This window comes from Myxine glutinosa, chromosome 4 (assembly GCF_964187855.1).
Source record: "Myxine glutinosa chromosome 4, kmMyxGlut1.1, whole genome shotgun sequence".
NCBI lineage: Eukaryota > Metazoa > Chordata > Myxini > Myxiniformes > Myxinidae > Myxine > Myxine glutinosa.
Genome location: NC_136264.1, coordinates 199,366,754 through 199,383,310, shown reverse-complemented (window position 1 = coordinate 199,383,310; position 16,557 = coordinate 199,366,754). Strand labels below are relative to the sequence as shown.

Below are 16,557 nucleotides of genomic sequence, written 5' to 3'. Positions count from 1 at the left end.
TCCGACTGGGTCATTGTACATAGTCTGCTTTTCTGGTGGTCGTGGCGGCTTTTTGGCCGTTGGTCTGCTCTCTGCTCGGTCCCGGCTCTGCTCCTGGCTTCGCCTGCCCGGCTCTTCCACCGTTGCCTCAGGCCCGCTCCCGAACTGTCCTGCGCTCGTCTGCCGCTTCGGCCTTTACTGTCTTGCTCGCCGCTTCTGGCAAGCCGCTCCCACTGGCAAGGCGTACTCGTCCTCCTCGACCTTGGCCTTGTCCTCGTCCCCTTTGCTCCTGCCTGACATGGCTCTAAGGTACTCCGCTGCAAGGCTACTTCTGCTCAACACTTACTCCACTCCATCATGCAGCTCTGCAATCAAATACCACGGACTCCTGCGACGACCCAGATATATTCATAGAGGCTCTGGTCGTAAGTTTGTTTACTTACAAACAGGTCACTTCATTCCCGTACTCTGGTCGGCTCAGCGCACTCCCACTCATCGTCCCAGCGCACCTGGTCACAGCAACGCACACGATCGCACCTCCTGTCTGCAAACCCTGGCTAAATCACCTGAGTTCATCCCCACCGTACAAACAAACATGAAGCTCACTCTGTTCAATACCCGGTCCCTCAACAACAAAAGCCTCATCCTGAACGACTACATTCTGGATAATAAACTGGACTTTCTCTGTCTCACTGAAACCTGGCAACAACCTCTGGATTACTTCTCACTCAACCTCACTACACCCAATGGATATTCATACATCAATAAACCACGCTCGGAGGGACGAGGTGGTGAAATTGCCGTAATACACCGACAGGACATCAAGACCAGCCTCATCTCCATCTCATCTGCTCCACCATTTGAACACCTGGCTTTTAAACTCTCTGGTCACACGCAGTCAGTCATGGCTGTCGTCTACCGCCCTCCTAAACCACACCCATCATTCCTGTCTGACTTCTACTTTCTGACCCAGCTCTGTTCCCTCTCCCCCTCAATCCTCCTCCTCGGTGATTTCAATATCCACATGGACTCCACTGACTCCACAATAACCACTGACTTCACTGATTTACTCACCTGCTTTAACCTCACTCAACATGTCAACTTTCCTACCCATAACCGTGGGCACATTCTGGACCTTGTCTGCTCTACTGGATTAATTTTGCACCATCTCTCTGGCTCCGACCTCACCCTCTCTGACCATTTAGCCATCACTATGACCATCAACATCCCCACCCCAGCACCAAGGCATTATCGCACTATCAACTTCCGTAAGCTAAACGCTCTTTCACCAACCTCATTCTCATCCACCTGAAAAAATGAAAAAATGTCCAATTCTCCCTTCGTTGACCTCCACACCCCTTCTGACCTCACTGACTACTACAACCACACTCTCTCCTCTTGCCTTGACCAGCTTGCGCCTATAAAAACCAAAACAGTTTCTTTCACCCATTCTGCTCCCTGGTTTACCCCTGAACTCCGCCTGATGAAAACTCGTGCTCGCCAACTTGAAAGACTCCGCAATAAAACAGGTCTCACAATTCACTCCCAAGCCTACAAGGACCACCTACAGCACTACAAAGATGCCCTCTCCCACGCCTGCTCCGCCTACTACTCTCAAATTATCCACTCTGGCTCTGGAAACCAAAAAGCACTCTTCTCTTCAATAACCAAACTCCTCAGCCCCCTGAACACCACCACCCAGTCATTCACAGGAGAAAACTGCATCTCCTTCCTTTCATTCTTCCAAAGCAAAATTGACAACATCTACAACAGCTTAACCACCACCGCACCCGCTCCCCCTCCAACCACCTGCCCCCCCTTATCCTGCCAACCCCTGTCTCAGTTCTACCCAGTCTCCCCTACTGACCTCTCTGAACTCCTCATAGGAATGAAAACTGCCACCTGCACTCTTGACCCCATCCCCTCCAGCTTTGTCAAGGCCCTCTGCAGTCTGAGTAAGATGAGTCAGAAATTCAGGCAAAGCAAACAAGAAGTTTCTTTGGTACCGATTTGGATCGCTTTCTGATGGCCTTGTTGCCGTGTGTTCCCCTTTCCTTTTCGCCTGTTCTTTATGTACTCTCTTCTCTAATTTTGGTGTGTATTTTGTGCAGAAGAACCATCAGTGGAGGAGTCCTTTGTGACCGCAGCCTTGGGCGCATCATGGGGCCACAGTGCTAATACGAGACTTGTTCTCCAGTTTCTGAATACCCAGCAGCGGCAGGTAGGAATAGAAGTTGCATCAATTCGGAAAATAATAATAATGGGTTGGCTCTCTCGTAAGTCTGCAGATGACTACATAGCTTCTACTTCAGTAACGATGAATGAACTTTTCCTAATTGGTCTGCTACAGTTATTGTTGCAGTGCTTTCTGTCAACACGACATTCCTTAAGGTTGAATGAATGAATATGAATGAATGAATGATCGTTTTAAGGCCATTTTCCCCGCAAGAGCGGGGGTTAGCCTTGCGGGCCCCATGACAATCATGGTTCCCTGTTTGAGGCAATGTTTTTATGGCCGGATGCCCTTCCTGACGCCAACCCTTGGTCACGCTCTTACGATGCGCAGGGATACCAGTGTACCTGTTCTAAATCGGGGTACACACCGTGATCATTCATCCAAGCAAGCTGGTACTCAATTTGCCGACCTCGGAAGGATGACAGGCTGAGTCAACCCCCCTGGCGTTAATTCAGCAATCGACCGGGATTCGAACCCAGGATCCTCGGATCCCAAGCCGGCACCCTAACCGCTAAGCCAACACCAGGGTTAAGGGCTAAGCCAACACCAGGGCTAAGCCAACTTAAGGTTATTGTGAATTATTTATCTTTCTGAAAACGAAATACCATCTCATTGTGCATCAGTAGCCTAATTGTGATTGCTTTGCTTTTGTTCTCACAAAGAACAAGGGCCTCTTGTCCACTTTCCTCTGGCAATTTGCACAGAATGCAAAATTTCATTATGAAGATGTCACCAACTTGACACCACAGCAGAATGTATTTGTGGAAATTATTTCAACGCCCGGCGGGCGGGGAATGGATGAGAGGTCTCCACGTCCACCCATTCATTTGCATACTAATCGGCGTCTCATGAATCAACCTGTCAGGAGTGGCTGAGCAGACCGTTACAGACCACGGTGAATCAGCCTGTCAGGAGTGGCTGGGAAGACCGTTACAGACCACGGTGAATCAGCCTGTCAGGAGTGGCTGGGAAGACCGTTACAGACCACGGTGAATCAGCCTGTCAGGAGTGGCTGGGCAGACCGTTACAGACCACGGTGAATCAGCCTGTCAGGAGTGGCTGGGAAGACCGTTATAGACCAAGGTGAATCAGCCTGTCAGGAGTGGCTGAGCAGATCGTTACAGACCACGGTGAATCAGCCTGTCAGGAGTGGCTGGGAAGACCGTTATAGACCAAGGTGAATCAGCCTGTCAGGAGTGGCTGAGCAGAACGTTACAGACCACGGTGAATCAGCCTGTCAGGAGTGGCTGAGCAGATCGTTACAGACCACGGTGAATCAGCCTGTCAGGAGTGGCTGAGCAGACCGTTAGACGATTCACTGTTTATAGTGCCTTAATTGCGCGAATCTCAAACAGCCCGACTTAACGGATTTATTCCAAATTCCTGACGTGCTTTGGAGTTTCGTTCCCCAGTATCCACACAAGTACTCAATTACAAATTATTCACAAAATGTGTTTGGGAAGAAGAAGAAGAAGAAGAAGAAGAAGCAGAAGAAGACGAACACGACCACACGGTAAAACCAACAGCAACAGGTTAATATTAAAACGAGAAAGAACAATCCAATCAGAGATTGCAGACCCTCACCAGGACGCATGTGGTTTTGTCCTTTGGGTCCTCTACGTTTTGTGGGTCTTTTGGGTCCTTGGGGTCTTTTGGGTCTTCTGGGTCTTTGGGGTATTAATGGGTCTTTTTGGTCTTCTGGGTCTTTAAGGGTATTTTGGGTCCTCTGCGTCTTTTGGGTCTTAAAGGATTTTAAAGGGTGTAGCGTTATAGAGAGTCTTAAGAGTTTGAATGGGTCTTAGGGGTCTGAAATGGTCTTAGGGTTAAAAGGGGGTCGACAGGGTCTCAGGGTTCTAAAGGCTCTAAAGTGTTTTAAGTGTTTTGGAGGGAATTAGGGGTCTAAAGAGTTTTAAAGGTCCTTATGGTTCTTCATGGCACTTAGGATCTTGATGGATCTCAGGATTATAAAGGTTCAGAAGGATCTTGGGGGTTGTAAAGGGTCTTGAGGTTCCAAAGGGTCGAATGAAATGAATACACACCCTCGCGTTCTGTGCGGCCAAACAAACAAACAAATGGATCCAAATGCAACACCCTCTCCTTTGGTGGGGGTAAATAGTAAACCTTTCTGGAAAAGATTTTTGAAGGTTTTCATTTTCAATCAAATATGGCTGCTGAACCACATGAACAATGACATCATCAACTTAATTCTCCCATACAATTTGTGTAGAACATGTTCAATAAATTTCAAACTGATCGGATCAAGTGTTCTACTTGTCTAATTATGATGTCATAATGAAGGCACTGATGACATCATCATTAATACAAGGGCCAGTCAAGAAGTAACTATAAAATACAACAACAACAACATGCATTTTAAGGCCATTTTACCTGCAAGAGCGGGGGTTAGCCTTGCGGTCACCATGACAATCTTCTCCATTTTGCCCCATTTTCTGCATCTCCCCTTGTTAACCCCCTTGCCCACATTTCCGGTGTGTACCCCGGTGTGTACCCCGGTTTAGAATAGGTACACCGTATCCCTGCGTGTCGTAAGAGGCGACTGAGGGTTGGCGTCAGGAAGGGCATCCGGCCATAAAAACATTGCCTCAAACAGGGAACCATGATTGTCATGGGAACCGCAAGGCTACCCCTCGCTCCAGCGGGGAAAATGGCCTTAAAACGATCATTCATTCATTTGCATGTTAGGTCACTGAATCCAACCCCCAATTATTTTTAAGGCCATATTTGTTTTAGGGATTTCGCAAGTATTTTTGCAAGCTCTTCACAACATCTTCCTTGTTTATTTATTGTCTTCACATGCCAAATATCCATTCTCTCCTTTATTGAACTTTTTGACCCTTGGATAAAATGAAATTCTTCCCCAAACTCCCACTCCCACCAACGTGTCAGTGTTCCATACCGGTCTTGTGGCCTTGTGGACCCCAACAACAAGGAAACTAGAAAGAGCAATCAGAGATTGCAGACCCTCGCAAGGATGTGTTTTCAGTGTCTTTTTTTCTTTAAGGCTTTTGTGTTAAAACAAATATGGCGGCGAAACCACATGACCGATGATGTCATCAAATTTTTTTCTCCACCAATTTATCCCTAGATGACGCTCAATAAATTTCATCTTGAGCGGATGAAGTTTTGTACTTGTCGAATTATGACGTCATAATGGAGGCACCTATGATATCATCATCAACATATTTTATTCCCCATGGAGATTTCTTTACAATGAGCCATGTCTCAATTTTTCTATGTAGCGCTTTCGGATATATAGAGGAGCAAAGTTTTTCGGTTTTTCCAAGATGGCGCCCATACCAAGTGACCTATGACGTCATAATTATCTATATAAATAAAACAGTTCGTGTGTGTGTGTGTGTGTGTGTGTGTGTGTGTGTGTGTGTGTGTGTGTGTGTGTGTGTGTGTGTGTGTGTGTGTGTGTGTGTGTGTATGTATATATATATATATATATATATGTTACCTGTAGACTCCTAAACGGAGAGGCTCACGTACTTGATTTTTGGCATAGACATGGCAATTGGGCCTGGGAAGGACATGGCCTATGGAAAAATGACCTCCGATGACGAGATCTATATTTTTTATTCATATATATATCTTAGCGCATTTCAGCGAGGAACATTATAATCACAGATAAAGCATCGGATAAACAGATAAAACACATAAAACAATAAAACAAAAACAAAACAATAAATAAATAAACATAAAACATCAGATATACACAGATAAACAGATAAAACAGAACAGATAAAACATCAGATATACACAGATAAACAGATAAAACCTCAGATAAACACAGATACACAGATACACAGATAAACAGATAAAACAGAACAGATAAAACATCTCATCCTGTGCCAGAGCAGCTCGCTGATTCGCTCAGAGCGATCACGTGATGTTCCATCCTCGCCGCCAGACTCCACGCTGCCTGCTATACTATAGATCAGTGGCTATACTCCCAGGCAGGCTGCATTGGGATTATGTGGGGATTATCAGCGGCAGCCTCGTCACCAGCGTCAATGAAGTTTGGGCGTACGAGCCAGGCCAGGCTGCCAAGTTCAAGTTGCCTGATACCCTGCCCGTTTACACTCTCTGCGAATGTACGGGGGTCGAGGCTCCTGTGTGTGTGGGGGTTGTCTAGTTTCTAGTTGGCAGTTCTAGTTTATTTTAAAACGGACTTTTGTTTATTTTCGTAGGACCAGAAGTCTCAACATGAGTCGGTCAATGGAAAAGTCTGAAATCAGATCAATAATCAATCATTGTAACTCCATACGAAAGGTCCAAAGGAAATCCATGAGGACATGGTGGCAACATTGACAGATGATGCCCCTTCCTTCATTTGCCGCTGTAAAACAACAACTGGGCAGCTGAATATATTTGAGAGAGAAACAGCACTGAGTCTGAGCCAAGATCTTGATGTCCCAACGAAGCCGCCACACCAGAAGAGGTTGACCTGGTCCACAAGCTTTTGACCAATGACTGAAGATGAGCAGATACGTTGGTGAGACTCAGTAATGGATCAGTGCATCCTCACCGAGAATCGGATCCGGATACTAGAATTTTATCTGGCATGAGAAAGTTCTCAGTGAGATGGGTACCCAGGATATTGACTGCTGATTAGAAGGGAGCTGGACTTGACCTCCAGGAAATATTTTGAGCAGTTTCAAGCAAACGTAGAACAGGATTGTGATTCAGGAAGAGTTGAAATGAAAACCAAGGTGAGAGAAACATGAAAGATGCTTATGGATGGATCCCCAATTTTTTTGAATGAACCTGCGTGTTTTTTTTTGTTTGTTTTTTTTAGTCCTGGTGCACTTGTTCGGTGGAGTGATGAGAGAGAGACCCATTGCCAAACATTGCATCTTCCTCTCCATTGGGTAATTCCTATGACTTTTTCCTCTGCAACACATGAACAAAAGCAAGTGAAAACCACTCAATAGCATTGTCATCATCATCTCCATCATACGACAGTAGTAACGAAGTCACGCCTCATTTAGATTAATGAAGTGATGCACGATGTACAGTAATTAAAACACACAACTAAAGCAATGAAGTCACACATAATGTACAGTACGGTAATAAAGTCGTCGATGAAATACAGTAACAGTCACATGTGATGTACAGTAACAAAGTCACAAAAAGGACGCGAGTGATTAAGTCGAGTCCATCGTGTGTTTATCGTACCTTAGTTCTGGAGATTGATGTTCAATTAAAAAATTTTGAATTCGCCATCATCATCAACCTGGCATTTCTTTTTGTATTCTTGGAGCGCTTGCACGGCGGAAAGATGACAGAGTCACTGCCAAGCATTTCATCTTCGTCTCCAGCGGCCATTACGATGACTGGTTTCGCTGCACACACATCAGCAAAAGCAGTCAACAGCATCGTCACCATAATCTCCATCATTCTGCTGCCTCCCAACACAATCCTGGAATGAATATCTATCGATCTCTTTTTCTGTGCCTCTCCTCTCCCTCGTTTTGTGTATTTGAGTTCATGTTTTATTTCACTTTTCTCTGCAGTTTCACATTTGTATTTTCTTAATCAACAACTCCCACGGGACGAGGAAGAATGTTTACGTTCTGTCACTTTACAAGGGAATTTAAGCGACTTGATCCATCATTCCTGTGCCTCATGCCGAGCCCACACATCCCCACTTACTGTACGAATTTTAAAATATTAAAACCTCATCTGATGGCCGAGAAGCGAACCCTGATGAACTCCTCCGGAGAAGGCAGCTCGAGTCACCTGTCACTGATTGAAAGTGGAATTGTGAAAAAATAATTTTAATGATCATCCAGGTGCACACTTGGCTTCTGTATGGATACATTAACACTCATGCCAGACTTCCACCACATTGGAAGATTTGTTTGGTGCTTGGATGGCTTTGAGCGCAGCAAAATATTCGTTTGTTTTCAACACTTCTGAGGCACAGAGAAAATGGGACACGATGGAGGTGAAGAACGTGCAGCGTCGACAAAGTTTGGGATAATTGGTAATGTAAGGCAAGATTCTTGGCGACTTACGTTCTAACTTGTACGATGGTTTCATGTAGGAGGGTGGTGGAGGAGGGAACGGGCGCCTCTTCTGGGGGGCCTTTGGAAAAACAAAATATGAATGATTAAATACATTGATGTCTTCATCAGTTTGATAACTTGTTCAGGAAAGGACACATCAGAAAATGCACTGATGGAACATGTAATCGAGAAAAGCTTGAATTAGCTGATCCAATCCAATCGAGGGGAGTTAAAATGCTTGGGAATGATCCTTCATGGGGAATGACTGAACCAATAAGTTAGACTTTCCCAGCAAAATTATAATTACAATTATTTCCACAATTAAGGATATTCCTCTTCATCAAAGCAAGAATTAACAGCAATGTCTGTCAAAGACGAAGTGCCAAATTTATTTCAACTTATCATGTTCATCTTCGGTTGGCTGTGTTTATCACCTGTATGTTCACTCCAACTTCTCCAAAGTCCTGAAGAATGCTTACCTGTTGAAGGTCATGAATATGGTAGGGCACCTCAACACCATGCTGCTGCTCTTCATGTTGTTCACGGTATTGCTGTTGCTGCCAGGAATCACGGCGAGGCTTCTGTTCCTGCTGCAGCCCTTCAACAACATGTTGTTTTGGTTGTGTTTGCTGCCAATAATCATGGTGAGGCTTCCATTCCTGCTGTTTTAGTTGCTGCTGTTGCAGCCCATCTTCATGGTGAGGCTTCCGTTCCTGCTGTTTTGGTTGCTGCTGTTGCAGCCCATCTTCACGGTGAGGCTTCTGTTGTGGTTGATGAGTCCTGCCAACACCGTGGGGTTTCTGTTCAATTCCCACACTTTTCTTTGCTGCGTCCCTTTGCTTCTTTCTTTGTTTTTTCAACAAGAGTTTTTCCTTTGTTTTCACCAACTGTTCTTCTTCCTGCTTCAGCCGTTGACTCTCATCCCAATTCCGCAACAACTCTTTGGCATTCTCATCCCGTAGTTGCTGCCGACGCAGTTTCCATTCACCAACATTTTGCACAATCATTGCTTCTTCCTCCTCTACCCCAACATTTGATTCCTCCTCCTCCACACAAACACTTGCTTCTTCCTCCTTTACACCAACACTTGATTCGGCCTCCTCTCCACCAACAATTGCTTCTTCCTCCTCCACACCAACAATTGCTTCGGCCTCCTCTCCACCAACAATTGCTTCTTCCTCCTCCACACCAACACTTGATTCGGCCTCCTCTCCACCAACAATTGCTTCTTCCTCCTCTACACCAACAATTGCTTTGGCCTCCTCTCCACCAACAATTGCTTCTTCCTCCTCTACACCAACAATTGCTTTGGCCTCCTCTCCACCAACAATTGCTTCTGCCTCCTCCACACTAACAATTGCTTCTTCCTCCTCCACACCAACAATTGCTTCTTCCTCCTCCACATCAACAATTGCTTCTTCCTCCTCCACACCAACACTTGGTTCCACCTCCTCTACACCAACACTTGCTTCCACCTCCTCCACACCAACAATTGCTTCTTCCTCTACCCCCTCTACCTCCTCTTCCGCTATCTCTACCTCCTCCACACCAACACTTGCTTCTACCTCCTCCACACCAACACTTGCTTCTACCTCCTCTACACCAACACTTGCTTCTGCCTCTGCACTCACACTTGCTTCCTCCTCCTCTACACCAACACTTGCTTCTACCTCCTCTACACCAACACTTGCTTCTGCCTCTGCACTCACACTTGCTTCCACCTCCTCTACACCAACACTTGCTTCTTTCTCCTCCACACCAACACTTGCTTCCACCTCCTCTACACCAACACTTGCTTCCACCTCCTCTACACTAACACTTGCTTCCACCTCCTCTACACCAACACTTGCTTCCACCTCCTCTCCACCAACACTTGCTTCTACCTCCTCTTTCATCTCATTAAATTTCTCAAACGGATCTTTTATTCCCTGATCCGTCACCCTGTGTTTTTCCTGTTCTCTTCGCTTTTGCTCACTTTGCCAAACCTCGTGTTCCCGTGCAAGCGCATCGTTTTCCATTTTACAAATCTCTTGCTCCAGTCGATGTGCCTCTTGTTCTCTGCACAACAATTCTTCCTCTTTTCTTGTCTTTGTCTCTACAAATTGTTCTTGTCGCACACGATCCTCTTCCACTCTTCGGTGTACCGCTTTCTCCCTTCTCTCAACTTCCCGTTCTCGTTCGCTGACCTCTTCCTCTTGTCGGCGTGTCTCAAGCTCTCTATGCTTTATCTCCGGTTCTTTTAACGCCTTCATTTTTTCGAATTGAGCCTGCAGTTGTTCGCACTCCATTCCCTTTTTCCAAATCTGTTTCTCTAATTCCTCCACCATGCACTCACTCTTTCGAACTTCTTGCTCTTTTTGTCGGATCTCAAGCATTCTTCGTGTATGCTCCTGACATACCGATTCCTTCCATTGTACAAATTCCGCATGTTCTTTCTGATCTTCCAGTTGGATTTGCCTCCACTCTGCCACCTTTCTTTCCTTTAGCTTTTCATCATGCCTTTTCATCTGCTCTTCCTCATCTGTTTTCCTCATTTCCTCTTCCTTGCTTTTCATTTGCTGTTCTTCCTCTGTTTTCTTCTGCTTTTCTTTCTCTTTCATCCATACCTCTTCCTCATAGCTATGTTGCACCTCCTTTTCCTGCACCTCTTGCTCTCTGAGCTGAACTAATCGCTTTCTTTCTTTCAGCTCTTCTTTTTTTCGTGACAACTTTTCACGCCTTTCCTGCACTTTTTCTTTCTCTCTCAGCCACAACTTTTTTCGCTCTAATTGTTGTTCCTGCAATTCTTGTTTAACTAACAATGCATTTCTTTCTTTTATTATTCGATCCAGCTGTTTCTTTACTTCCTGCATCTCCATTACTTCCTTTTCTTGAACCTCCTCAGGCAATGGCTGCTCTTTCTTCCCCATTTTTTTCTGCAAATGTCTCCGGCCACATCGAAAACTGCAAGAAACAAAGACGGTACTTGTCAGTTTGAGCTAAAATCAAGTGCGGTATCTATTAATATTAATATAATGTGAAGTGTGGCGTCTGCCCATGTATTTATATGGTCGCACATTCAACTGTCCCCCGTTTCCGGCGGGAGCTTTCCACGCTGCGTTTGAAAAGCTCCGCATGCAGGCAAAGTTCAACATTCAACCAGACGAAATGCATGATACCAAACGAGATACATTACCTTCAGAAAGTATTCACACCCTTTGACTTTTTTCACATTTTATGTTACAGCCTGAATTCAAAATGGATTAAATAGAGATTTTTTTTGTCACTGATCTGCACATAATACCCCATAATATCAAAGTGTCTTTTTTTTAAATTGTCGACAAAATAATTTAAAAGGAAATACAGAAATATCAAATTTACATCGCGTGAGTCACTACTTCGTAGAAGCTCCTTTGGCAGTGATTACAGCTTCGAGTCTTCTTGGGTATGAATGTATCAGCTTTGTATATCTGGATTTGTGGAGTTTCTTCCATTTTTCCTTGAAGATTTGCTCAAGCTCTGCCAAGTTCGATGGGGAGCGTCGGTGAAGAACAATCTTCAAATCTTTCCACAGATTCTCAATGGGATTCATGTCTGGGCTTTGGCTGGGCCACTCAATAACTTTCACATTATTGTTCTAAAGCCATTCCAGTGTTGCTTTGGCTCTATGTTTGGGGTCATTGTCCTGTTGGAACGGAAATCAGGTTTCGGTCAGGTCAGTCTTTTGGGACTGCCACTGGTAATATGAAAGCCAGTGCTTCCTGCCGCATGGTCAGGTTATCGGTGACGAAACGGACACCCATCACTGGCTTTGTTAGTGGGGAGGGTGACTGTGACACCGAGACAGGACCAAAAACAACACCTGGCAAAGAGCGGATGAGCTCCCATAGGGAGCCAATGGAAATCCAGTAAGGAGATGGTGTCTCCAAAAAATACCCATCTGGTTTGGACCGGTTCAAGTCACACCAAAGACTTTTAAAATGGTACGTGCTGCTTCCTTGCTTGAAAAGGATAGGGCACTGATAATGCCCACCGGTTTGCATCGATGAGGAGGAGGAAATTCCTCAAGGAAAGGCACTGTTGAGTACAGTGAGAAAAACAGCGCCATTGTTATGACGTCGCTGGTATCCAGAGTATCCCGGCAAGTGACGGTGGCTGTTTTAAGTGTTTGTTTCGTGTGTGTGTGTGTGTGTGTGTGTGTGTGTGTGTGTGTGTGTGTGTGTGTGTGTGTGTGTGTGTGTGTAACAACAGCAGAATTAAGATCAATACCTTAATAATAAAAAAACTGAAAGAAGTTTGGCAAATCGTGAACAGATAAATGGAAGAGGACGATCAAGAGGAACTCCCAATCCAACACATGGAAGCAATTCTGGACATGATTGATCATAAAATGTACAAAGAGAAACCTAAAAAAAGTGAATCGTAGAAAAGACAATGATGTCATCAAAATTATGTTTGATAACAAAGGGATGGAAATGATAAATATAGAGAAAATACTTCAACATAAGGAAGTGTGGACTAAACTTCCAGAAACAATACAACACGACCAAGAGTTGTGTACATTTTGGTAAATTCAATTCGGGGAAAGATCTTCAACTACAAGGACACTGTACAATCTATAGATGTGGAGGAATGGTTAAATAACACACGTCATTGTAATTGTGAACATTCCGCATTCAAAGATCCACATCATAAACACGTCATCACAGGTGATCTCAGAATAGTAAAAGATAAAAGATTACGTGCATTACTTACAAAAGGACTAAATTATAGAGAAAATAAAAGAATAAACTGTAATAAAGCAATGGAACTTACAATGATGGGACTGGGTGAATGGATGAAACAACAAATTGATGAACACAAAGTACCAAACACACAAATGGCTTTATGGTTGGAGGAGGTAGAGAAACATGTGAAAAGGAGAGTTGTTGATTTGAAAAAAAAAGTTCGAATCGATAATCCAAAGGCAATTTTAAACAATCCAGAGGCACCTGATTGCTTTAGGCAGCTTCAAACACAATATGTTATTGTTCCAATTGACAAAGCAAATAATAATATTGCATTTGTATGTAAAACATTCTACATTCAAACACTTTTGGAAGAATTGTGCTTCGACACGGGAATTTCAAAGACCTACAAAATAAGTAACGACAACAAAGCAGACTTGATACAACACCATACAAATCACTCAACGGTGAGAAGACTGCTAGTTCCGGATAAACACCATAAATTACCATTCATTTACTGGATCCCAAAAATGCACAAACACCCTTGTAAGATGACGTTCATCATCGCAAGTAGAGAATGTAGCTTGAAACCTTTGTCGGGCAGTATTACAGCGGCAATGAAACGAATCTATAAATGCTTAAAAAACTACCATGAAAAAGTGAAGTTTTATTCTGGTATTAACAAATTCTGGATCGTTGACAATTCCAAACCGGTAATCGACAGTGTCCACAACATTAATAACAAGGGTAAAGCAAAATGTCTTTCAACCTTTGATTTTCCACATTGTACACAAACATTCCACATGACAAGCTAGTAACCGCATTGCACAGAGCAATAGATAAAGCATTTGCAGGAGGTAATATGGTATACATTAATGTATATCAAAACAGAGCACACTGGTCTGTAAAGGATAATAATCAATATTCATGCAGTTAAAAAAAAAGTAAACTCAAAGAAAGTATTCGATTTCTGCTAAGCAACAGTTTCTTTACATTTGGCAACAAGATACTCCGGCAGACAGCCGTGGGTTCAGATCCCAAGATACTCCAGCAGACAGTGGGCATACCCATGGGTTCAGATCCCAAGATACTCCAGCAGACAGTGGGCATACCCATGGGTACAGATCCCAAGATACTCCAGCAGACATTGGGCATACCCATGGGTTCAGATCCCAAGATACTCCAGCAGACAGTGGGCATACCCATGGGTTCAGATCCCAAGATACTCCAGCAGACAGTGGGCATACCCATTGGTTCAGATCCCAAGATACTCCAGCAGACATTGGGCATACCCATCGGTTCAGATCCCAAGATACTCCAGCAGACAGTGGGCATACGCAGGGGTTCAGATCCCAAGATACTCCAGCAGACAGTGGGCATACCCATGGGTTCAGATCCCAAGATACTCCAGCAGACAGTGGGGATACCCATGGGTTCAGATCCCAAGATACTCTAACAGACAGTGGGCATACCCATGGGTTCAGATCTCAAGATACTCCAGCAGACAGTGGGCATACCCATGGGTTCAGATCCCAAGATACTCCAGCAGACAGTAGGCATACCCATGGGTTCAGATCCCAAGATACTCCAGCAGACAGTGGGCATACCCATGGGTTCAGATCCCAAGATACTCTAGCAGACAGTGGGCATACGCAGGGGTTCAGATCCCAAGATACTCCAGCAGGCAGTGGGCATACCCATGGGTTCAGATCCCAAGATACTCCAGCAGACAGTGGGCATACCCATGGGTTCAGATCCCAAGATACTCCAGCAGACAGTGGGCATACCCATGGGTTCAGATCCCAAGATACTCCAGCAGACAGTGGGCATACCCATGGGTTCAGATCCCAAGATACTCTAGCAGACAGTGGGCATACGCAGGGGTTCAGATCCCAAGATACTCCAGCAGACTGTGGGCATACCCATGGGTTCAGATCCCAAGATACTCCAGCAGACAGTCGGGATACCCATGGGTTCAGATCCCAAGATACTCTAGCAGACAGTGGGCATACCCATGGGTTCAGATCCCAAGATACTCTAGCAGACAGTGGGCATACCCATGGGTTCAGATCCGGCCGCTTTGTTTGCAAATTTGGTTCTGCACATGTACAAGTTTGAAGATGGAAGAGATATGTGGAAATGCTGATGAATGCAGAGAATGAATGGGATGGCAACATAGAGAGTAACCCAGTTTTAGGACCGGCAGAGAAGATAACTGAGAAGGAAGTTGAGGAAGCGATAAAAGCAATGAAGAGTAGAAAAGCGGGAGGGCCGACGGGAGTTGTGGGAGATATGTTGAAGGCAGCAGGAAGTTGGGGTGTGAAGAGAATGACAGAGATCTGTAATCTGGTGGTGAAAGAAGGCCGCATTCCAGTGGATTGGGAACTGAGTACCCTCGTCCCTCTATACAAGGGGAAAGGGGACCCTCTGGACTGTGGCTCGTATCGAGCGATAAAGTTATTGGAGCATGGAATGAAGGTATTGGAAAGGGTGTTGGAGAGGAGGATAAGGAAGAAAGTGAAGATCGACGAAATGCAGTTTGGATTTATGCCAGGAAGAGAAACGACAGACGCGCTTTTTATTGTGAGGCAGTTGCAGGAGAAGTACATGAAGAGGAAGACGTTGTTTCTTAGGTTTGTTGATCTGGAGAAAGCATTCGATAGGGTTCCACGCGAAGTAGTGACATGGGCATTGAGGAAGTTAGGAGTGGAGGAATGGTTGATCAGAGTAGTGATGGCAATGTACAAAAGAGCGCGCACAGCTGTTAGGACGAAGGACGGAAACAGTGGTGAGTTTGAGGTGAAGGTGGGAGTGCATCAGGGGTCTGCACTCAGTCCACTACTATTTGTAGCTGTGATGGAGGTGCTGGCTCAGAACGTAAAGGAGGGTTTACCATGGGAGTTGTATGCAGATGATCTGGTGTTGATGGCGGAAAGTATGGATGGACTGAAGGAAAAGATGAACAAGTGGAAGGAATGTATGGAGACAAAAGGTCTGAAGGTGAATATCGGAAAGACGAAGGTGATGGCAAGTGGTAAAGCATGTGGTGAGGTGGAAAGAACTGGGAAGTGGCCACGTGCTGTGTGCAGGAAGGGTGTCGGAGTGAACTCCATTCAATGTACAATGTGCGCTGAGTGGGTTCATCAAAAATGTAGTGGTCTGAGAGGATCATTAACCAGTGTGGCAACTACATTCAAATGTAAGGTGTGCACAGAGGGAGCTGCACATGGAGGAAATGTTGAGTTGGATCTTGGAGACGGCGTGAAGCTGGAAGGTGTGAAAACATTTTGCTGCCTCGGAGACATGCTGAATGGAGAAGGTGGATCAGACGCGGCAACGGTTGCTAGAGTGAGATGTGCATGGAAGACGTTTCGGGAACTGAGTGGCGTGCTGATGAGGAGGGGAGTGTCGTTGAAGCTGAAGGGAAAGGTGTATGCTGCATGTGTGAGAAGTGTTATGATTTATGGGAGCGAGACATGGGTCATGAACGTAGAGCAGCAACGAAGGCTGGAAAGGGTGGAAATGCAAATGGTTCGGTGGGTGTGCGGAGTATCGTTGAGAGAGAGAGAGAGGAAGACAAATGATGAATTGCGAAAGATGA

At 45.0% G+C, this 16,557-nt stretch overlaps 1 protein-coding gene across 1 annotated transcript in view; it reads left to right on the top strand.

Annotated features, from left to right (window-relative positions):
- The window catches only part of LOC144888207 (DNA repair protein RAD51 homolog 2-like), a 35,503-nt gene extending 28,041 nt beyond the window's left edge, over window positions 1-7,462 (top strand). Inside the window, exons 8-9 of the mRNA XM_078776897.1 lie at window positions 2,091-2,200; window positions 7,038-7,462. The gene's annotated coding sequence lies outside the window, so the exon portion shown is untranslated. The remainder of the gene's footprint in view (window positions 1-2,090; window positions 2,201-7,037) is intronic.
- The last annotated feature ends 9,095 nt before the right edge of the window (window positions 7,463-16,557 follow it).